Here is a 6,000-nt window from a genome sequence, read left to right on the forward strand (position 1 = left end):
CTTTAGAGCTTCTTCCTCCCACCGATATCCGCCTTCCTTCTCCGATGTCAGCTGGGCTCCGAAGCTCTTCTCCTTCCGAGTTCGATCGCTCTCGTCAAGTGTAGATCGTAGCTCTTGTGTTCTTAAAAGAACAGATACTACACTTGATCTTAGCCAAAAGGCCGAGAAGCGATAACCAGAATTGGTTTCAAACTACGGAGCCACCCAAGGATCCTGAAAAGTCCATTTGTGGAGATGAGCTCCTGGACTCCCGTTAAGAAGACATGTTGTCAACCTCTAGATCCCTTACATGCCTGCACTTTTCGGCTTGCTGCTGCTGCAATCCACGCGTTTTAGATCTGCATAACTCCACCTCTTTAAACACAGCACCTTCACCCCCTGCTGTTCCCACCCGCCTCAACACCGTTGGAAGGGAGGAGAACCAATTAAGGCGGGGGGTGGGGTGGAACGAGCAGCTGTCTACCCTTAGCAGGAGGGCTGCTGATTACATACCTCTCCTGCTGCTGCTGCTGCTGCTGCTGGCTGTCCAGCAGCAGACTGAAGGTGGCTGCTGCTGTGCACAGGTATATAAAGGCTCAGAGCCTATTATGACACGCGCAGCCAGCGTTCCATTGCCACATTCCATCTACTGCAGGCAGGATACCTGGCTGGCTGAATGTCGCTGAAAAGCTCACAGAGACCGCCATAAGCAACAGTTTAACAGAATGCCACAGACTAATCAACCAAACTTTTTGGGTTGGGTTCTCTTTTATAGTCTGCAGGCATCAAATGAAAGAAGTCAGTGTTCCAGCAGAGGGAGACAACGTTTCAGAAAAGGCATTGTAGCAAACCAAAAAAGAAATTTTAAGCGCAGCAGAGTAACCAGCGCACATACCTGTTAGCTCAGGTGAGTTTAAAAGGCTGCTGTTGATAACAAGGGCATTTGCTAAATAGATGGTGTGTGTGCAACAATATACTGAAAGGTCAATTATATTGTGCAGCTTATCTCACCACCTGTAGTTATTTAGGTGAAAGCTCCAAAATGCTTGCCTAATATGTCTGTTTATCCAAAAGGAAGTAAAAAGGGAGAGCTAGAAAGATAGCATTTCATTACATTACATGGCAATGCAATGCACAGTTGCTGAAGTTGAACCAAAATGAGCTTGTAATCTGGCTTCTGCAACTTTGAACATGAAAAATCCAATGAGGAGAAGAAAAGCAAAGCCAAAGAGTCCATCCCAAAATCCGACAAACAAGCAAAATGAACAAAAAACATTGAATTCAATTCTTTCTGATTTTAGAAACTGCATTAAAGAAGGGGTGCACCGGTCCTGGAGATACTGCAATACCAGGTCAATGCGTGGAGTGGACAGAGCAAGCTCTTTTTCCATCTCCCTGTTCTAAAAATTCATTTAATATATGGTCCCCAGATAGGGGACGTATCAGATATTAAACTGATAAGAACAGATACTACACTTGATCTTAGCCAAAAGGCCGAGAAGCGATAACCAGAATTGGTTTCAAACTATGGAGCCACCCAAGGATCCTGAAAAGTCCATTTGTGGAGATGAGCTCCTGGACTCCCGTTAAGAAGACATGTTGTCAACCTCTAGATCCCTTACATGCCTGCACTTTTCGGCTTGCTGCTGCTGCAATCCACGCGTTTTAGATCTGCATAACTCCACCTCTTTAAACACAGCACCTTCACCCCCTGCTGTTCCCACCCGCCTCAACACCGTTGGAAGGGAGGAGAACCAATTAAGGCGGGGGGTGGGGTGGAACGAGCAGCTGTCTACCCTTAGCAGGAGGGCTGCTGATTACATACCTCTCCTGCTGCTGCTGCTGCTGCTGCTGCTGGCTGTCCAGCAGCAGACTGAAGGTGGCTGCTGCTGTGCACAGGTATATAAAGGCTCAGAGCCTATTATGACACGCGCAGCCAGTGTTCCATTGCCACATTCCATCTACTGCAGGCAGGATACCTGGCTGGCTGAATGTCGCTGAGAAGCTCACAGAGACCGCCATAAGCAACAGAATGCCACAGACTAATCAACCAAACTTTTTGGGTTGGGTTCTCTTTTATAGTCTGCAGGCATTAAATGAAAGAAGTCAGTGTTCCAGCAGAGGGAGACAACGTTTCAGAAAAGGCATTGTAGCAAACCAAAAAAGAAATTTTAAGTGCAGCAGAGTAACCAGCGCACATACCTGTTAGCTCAGGTGAGTTTAAAAGGCTGCTGTTGATAACAAGGGCATTTGCTAAATAGATGGTGTGTGTGCAACAATATACTGAAAGGTCAATTATATTGTGCAGCTTATCTCACCACCTGTAGTTATTTAGGTGAAAGCTCCAAAATGCTTGCCTAATATGTCTGTTTATCCAAAAGGAAGTAAAAAGGGAGAGCTAGAAAGATAGCATTTCATTACATTACATGGCAATGCAATGCACAGTTGCTGAAGTTGAACCAAAATGAGCTTGTAATCTGGCTTCTGCAACTTTGAACATGAAAAATCCAATGAGGAGAAGAAAAGCAAAGCCAAAGAGTCCATCCCAAAATCCGACAAACAAGCAAAATGAACAAAAAACATTGAATTCAATTCTTTCTGATTTTAGAAACTGCATTAAAGAAGGGGTGCACCGGTCCTGGAGATACTGCAATACCAGGTCAATGCGTGGAGTGGACAGAGCAAGCTCTTTTTCCATCTCCCTGTTCTAAAAATCCATTTAATATATGGTCCCCAGATAGGGGACGTATCAGATATTAAACTGATAAGAACAGATTGTTTTTTTTTTTGAAAGCCCGAATTCGTGTACAAAACCCGAGTGCGCTTAAAAAAGTGACAAGTGCCACAAAAAAAGTGCACTAGGATGCTGGTCTTCTTGAAACCCTCTCCAAAAGGAGAAGGGTCCCCCAAACCATTCCCCGTCCCTCCGAGCCAAAAGGCCACAGCGAGGAACAGGGACAAAAAGCCACCTCCAGCCGAAGCCAGAGGCGACCCAATCTTACCCCCAGCACCTGCCCGAGTTCTCACCCGAGCAAGGCACTGGGAGCCAAAGACTGTGCTCCCCTCCCGGAAGAGGGGAGCCAACAACGCTCTCCTCCCAAAAGAGGAGAGCCAGGGGGGTTCAGGGGGGAGCGGAACCTGATGGCCACACACTCCCCCCCTAGACCTGCCAAGAGAGGAACCCGTAAGGGAACCGCATCCCGACAAAATCCTAGTAGGACGTGACACACGTGAATAAGTGGACACACAGTGACAAAGAAATTAAATAAATAGTGAAGGTTTCACAGTATAATACTGCCCGGACCTTCGACCGGGAATTGAAAAATTCCCCATCCTAAGACCAGAAGGCCCGGAATAAGGGTGTGTGCGAAGAAAGAAAATTTGAAGTGCTTGTGCAAATGTGCCATAAACTCAAGTGGGGTTCATAATCCCAGTGAGTTAAGGCACCCCAGGGTCACCACTCCTGGGGCACTTCACACTTCGGGCTTTCGATCTTCCCCGGCCCAATGGCGTCGATCCTGAGGGGCCATGCTTTCCACCAGATGACTATATTAGCCACCTGGCGTACTAACAAGCGCCTAAACCCCAGTGTGCATAATGTATCAATCTACTAGGGCGGCCAACATCCAAAACCGCCTTTTCGAAAGATACTACACTTGATCTTAGCCAAAAGGCCGAGAAGCGATAACCAGAATTGGTTTCAAACTACGGAGCCACCCAAGGATCCTGAAAAGTCCATTTGTGGAGATGAGCTCCTGGACTCCCGTTAAGAAGACATGTTGTCAACCTCTAGATCCCTTACATGCCTGCACTTTTCGGCTTGCTGCTGCTGCAATCCACGCGTTTTAGATCTGCATAACTCCACCTCTTTAAACACAGCACCTTCACCCCCTGCTGTTCCCACCCGCCTCAACACCGTTGGAAGGGAGGAGAACCAATTAAGGCGGGGGGTGGGGTGGAACGAGCAGCTGTCTACCCTTAGCAGGAGGGCTGCTGATTACATACCTCTCCTGCTGCTGCTGCTGCTGCTGCTGGCTGTCCAGCAGCAGACTGAAGGTGGCTGCTGCTGTGCACAGGTATATAAAGGCTCAGAGCCTATTATGACACGCGCAGCCAACGTTCCATTGCCACATTCCATCTACTGCAGGCAGGATACCTGGCTGGCTGAATGTCGCTGAGAAGCTCACAGAGACCGCCATAAGCAACAGTTTAACAGAATGCCACAGACTAATCAACCAAACTTTTTGGGTTGGGTTCTCTTTTATAGTCTGCAGGCATTAAATGAAAGAAGTCAGTGTTCCAGCAGAGGGAGACAACGTTTCAGAAAAGGCATTGTAGCAAACCAAAAAAGAAATTTTAAGCGCAGCAGAGTAACCAGCGCACATACCTGTTAGCTCAGGTGAGTTTAAAAGGCTGCTGTTGATAACAAGGGCATTTGCTAAATAGATGGTGTGTGTGCAACAATATACTGAAAGGTCAATTATATTGTGCAGCTTATCTCACCACCTGTAGTTATTTAGGTGAAAGCTCCAAAATGCTTGCCTAATATGTCTGTTTATCCAAAAGGAAGTAAAAAGGGAGAGCTAGAAAGATAGCATTTCATTACATTACATGGCAATGCAATGCACAGTTGCTGAAGTTGAACCAAAATGAGCTTGTAATCTGGCTTCTGCAACTTTGAACATGAAAAATCCAATGAGGAGAAGAAAAGCAAAGCCAAAGAGTCCATCCCAAAATCCGACAAACAAGCAAAATGAACAAAAAACATTGAATTCAATTCTTTCTGATTTTAGAAACTGCATTAACCCCTTAAGCCCCGCGGGTGGTTTGCACGTTAATGACCGGGCCAATTTTTACAATTCTGACCACTGTCACTTTATGAGGTAATTACTCTCGAACGCTTCAACGGATCCCCCTGATTCTGAGATTGTTTTTTCGTGACATATTGTACTTCATGATTGTGGAAAAATTTCTTCGATATCACTTGCGTTTATTTGTGAAAAAAACGGAAATTTGGCGAAAATTTTGAAAATTTTGCAATTTTCAAAATTTGAATTTTTAAGCCCTGAAATCAGAGCGATATGTCACACAAAAGAGTTAATAAATAACATTTCCCACATGTCTACTTTACATCAGCACAATTTTGGAACCAAAATTTTTTTTTGTTAGGGAGCTATAAGGGTTAAAAGTTGACCAGCGATTTCTCATTTTTCCAACAAAATTTACAAAACCATTTTTTTAGGGACCACATCACATTTGAAGTCACTTTGAGAGGTCTTTATGACAGAAAATACCCAAAAGTGACACCATTCTAAAAACTGCACCCCTCAAGGTGCTCAAAACCACATTCAAGAACTTTATTAACCCTTCAGGTGCTTCACAGGAATTTTTTGAATGTGGAAGAAAAAAATGAACATTTAACTTTTTTCACAAAAATGTTAATTTAGACCCAATTTTTTTTATTTTCACAGGCGTAACAAGAAAAAATGGACCCCAAAATTTGTTGTGCAATTTCCCCTGGGCACGCAGATACCCAATATTTGGGGAAAAAATACTGTTTGGGCGCACGGCAGGGCTCGGAAGGGAAGGAGCGCTATTTGACTTTTTGATTGTAAAATTTGCTTGAATAATTAGCGGACGCCATGTTGTGTTTGGAGAGCCCATGTGTGCCCAAACTTTGGAGCTCCCCCACAAGTGACCCCATTTTGGAAACTAGACCCCCCAAGGCACCTATCTAGATGCATAGTGAGCACTTGGAACCCCCAGGTGCTTCACAAATTGATTCGTAACAATGAAAAAGTGAAAAAAAAAACACTTTTTCATTTTTATGAATCAATTTGTGAAGCACCTGAGTGTTCCAAGTGCTCACAATGCATCTAGATAGGTGCCTTGGGGGGTCTAGTTTCCAAAATGGGGTCACTTGTGGGGGAGCTCCAATGTTTGGGCACACAGCGGCTCTCCAAACGCAACATGGTGTCGCTAACAATTTGAGCCGATTTTCCGTTAAATTTGTTAGAGGAC

General features: G+C 45.0%; 1 non-coding gene and 3 pseudogenes across 1 annotated transcript; all 4 read right to left on the minus strand.

Annotated features, from left to right (window-relative positions):
- Positions 1-95: 95 nt before the first annotated feature.
- Positions 96-173, minus strand: LOC141240243 (U2 spliceosomal RNA; annotated as a pseudogene).
- A 1,121-nt stretch (positions 174-1,294) lies between these two features.
- Positions 1,295-1,485, minus strand: LOC141240284 (U2 spliceosomal RNA). Its single transcript, XR_012305552.1, has one exon. It is a non-coding gene; the product is annotated as a U2 spliceosomal RNA (small nuclear RNA).
- Positions 1,486-2,601: 1,116 nt separating this feature from the next.
- Positions 2,602-2,779, minus strand: LOC141240231 (U2 spliceosomal RNA; annotated as a pseudogene).
- A 794-nt stretch (positions 2,780-3,573) lies between these two features.
- Positions 3,574-3,665, minus strand: LOC141240250 (U2 spliceosomal RNA; annotated as a pseudogene).
- Between the last annotated feature and the right edge of the window lie 2,335 nt (positions 3,666-6,000).

This window comes from Phyllobates terribilis, unplaced genomic scaffold (assembly GCF_046119375.1).
Source record: "Phyllobates terribilis strain yellow unplaced genomic scaffold, ASM4611937v1 Scaffold_801__1_contigs__length_655404, whole genome shotgun sequence".
In the NCBI taxonomy this organism is placed as follows: domain Eukaryota; kingdom Metazoa; phylum Chordata; class Amphibia; order Anura; family Dendrobatidae; genus Phyllobates; species Phyllobates terribilis.